Raw genomic sequence first — 2,638 nt, 5'->3', positions numbered from 1 at the left:
ATCCATCCATCCATCCATCCATCCATCCATCCATCCATCCATCCATCCATCCATCCATCCATCCATCCATCCATCCATTATCGATTAATCCATCCATCCATCCATCCATCCATCCATCCATCCATCCATCCATCCATCCATCCATCCATCCATCCATCCATCCATCTACCGTATTTACACTGGCTGCAGTGTGGCAGCGGTAAAAATGGAGCTTGGAAAGAACAGTTCAAGTGGGTTCTCTTTCTTTCTAGGGGGACAAAACTCATTATCCCCACACATCCTTTTTTAATCCTCCAGTGTCTCTTCTTTCTCCTCGTTTTTCTGTTTTGCTGTTTAATTTTCACTTGTAAGGTTAGTATAAGTTAGTAGGTTGATTTAATTCTGGATTTTACTGGAACTCTTTCCAACCAAACTTCCTTCTTGCAGAACTGCTTCAATGGTTAGCACTCCCATACTGTACCATGGCTGATATGGTTGCACACATTGATTTCAATGATTTGGGCTCCTTGCAGCTCCTGCAAAGCAGCTACATTACATTTATTTTGACCTTATTCAGTGATTGACTTCTCTTAGTTCCAATTTAAAATAAATATATAAATGTTTACACCATTGAGGCTCTAACACCCTCAGTCATAGTTCACAGTTTTACTCAGAACAGTGGATTCCATCACATGAGGATTTTCAAATGGAAATGCTGAAATTTTCTTGAGAAAAAAAAAACTGCTTTAGGGGGTCCGTCTTCTCTGTTCAGGGAGAAGCACTGTGGAAATCCTTGAACTGAAACAGGACCATCATTTGGGGTTCTTGGAAATTAACTGAAACGTGTTTTAAAAAGGGATCTGCAGCTATATTGGTTCCTATTTGAACTGACATTAAATTGGACTTTTGTATAACGTGAACTTGTAAGCTCTGGTAAAGTCATTTTCTGTGGCTTCTTCCTTGTCAGGGTGGTGAAGGATTGGACAAAGACAAATTTTCCAACCTTTAGCTTTTGTCATTTCCTTATCCTTTTTGTATTATTTTTTTAATTATTTTTATAGCACTTTAAGATACTTATATTGTTTATATATCACATACTTGAATAACTATGATACTTTTTCCCTCAAATTCAATGGCTTAGAACTTCATCTTCCTTTTACAGAGACTCTTAAGCTGCCAGTAGCAAATGCATTATGCTCATTCAGATGAGTCAGATTCTAACTGGTGTGCGCTTATCAGCTGCGCACACAAAGTTTGTAGCATGGCAACTTTCTGCAAACACATTTTTTTTTTCTCTTGCAAATTAACACTTCTTGATTCATTAAACCTCAGGCCCATAGAGTGATAAATGTATACCTATAACTTGGAGCATTTAATAAAAGTAAGATTTAAAATGCATACATGTCACATATCTGAGCACTCCGTTGCCATCCGCCATGTTGGTGGGGAGAATCGCTTTAGAAATGGCTAAATAATGTATTGAGGAACTTTTATTTAATTTCTATTTTTAACAGAGCTGACAATGGTTGTTTCAGTTGAGGGAAAGGATGTTACCACAAAACAAAAAGTCCACACGCCAAACGAGAAAAATCAGGTGCCAGAGTTCTTGAAGAACCAGCTAGACACATCTGGATTAATTAGCTTGTCCAATAATGAAATACAGGAAACAAAGGGACTGGCATAAAGTTCAGGAAGTAGCGGAGCTGTGCATAGAGCCCATTAGTGGGAGAGAGTAATCTGCTGCTTTGAGATTCACAGGCCCCTGTTGTCAGTTAACAGTAATAAACTTATATAATTCATACATTTTCCTTCAGGCTTGACCGCTACTTGTTTTTGGTCCATGTTAATGCAGAAAAACCTAATTCTCATAGGTATGTAGATGTGAACAGAATGAATATTTGTTGCTCTTCTTTGAACAGGTGGGGGAACTCAGTCTCAACAGACAGCCACCGGCATAGGCTAAATGTTAGATAAATCTTTTTATTTACTGTTTTGCTTTTTCTTGTCCTCATGTCACTGTCTCATTAGAGGACGGCAGGGCTCTTTAGGCCCCATAGAATTGGAAATCCCACGTAACCACCCTTTACCCCTCCACTCCCACCTGCACCCCTTCCCCCAACCCAGTGACACAATTCTAGTTTTCTAATAATAACACTACACTGGATTTTTTTCTTAAAATAAGTGCATTTGTTCATGGATTGAGGAGGTAAAAGAGACATTTTGCCAGCGGAAAAAGACAATTTACATTTAGAAAAAGAAAACACAATTGCATTGTCTTATTTCAAATGTATGTTATCTAATTATCTTATTTTAAGAATAAAAATAGTCATTCCATTGGCAAACTATCTTATTTACCTACTCAAATTAAGGGTAAATATACTTAATTTAAGGATTATTAACTTATCAAGTGGGAATGCTTATGCATTAACTTGGCTTTCAGCTAACTTTTACGGTTTTGCTTCAGTGAAGCTTCAAACTTTTAAAGAATTTTTAAAGATTTTCAGATTTATAATGGAAGTCTATGGACGGAATGTTCAGCTGCTAGAGTGTGCCACTCTAGCGTTTTCAAACATTTCACTTATGCCGAACAGCTTCAACTCACTCGCTCATTTTTTACTCTATCTAGATCAATTTTACATCAAAACGTAGGGATTTTTGT

The sequence above is a fragment of the Cyprinodon variegatus genome, unplaced genomic scaffold (assembly GCF_000732505.1).
Source record: "Cyprinodon variegatus isolate N-32 unplaced genomic scaffold, C_variegatus-1.0 Scaffold226, whole genome shotgun sequence".
Classification (NCBI taxonomy): domain Eukaryota; kingdom Metazoa; phylum Chordata; class Actinopteri; order Cyprinodontiformes; family Cyprinodontidae; genus Cyprinodon; species Cyprinodon variegatus.
This window is presented reverse-complemented; position numbering follows the sequence as displayed.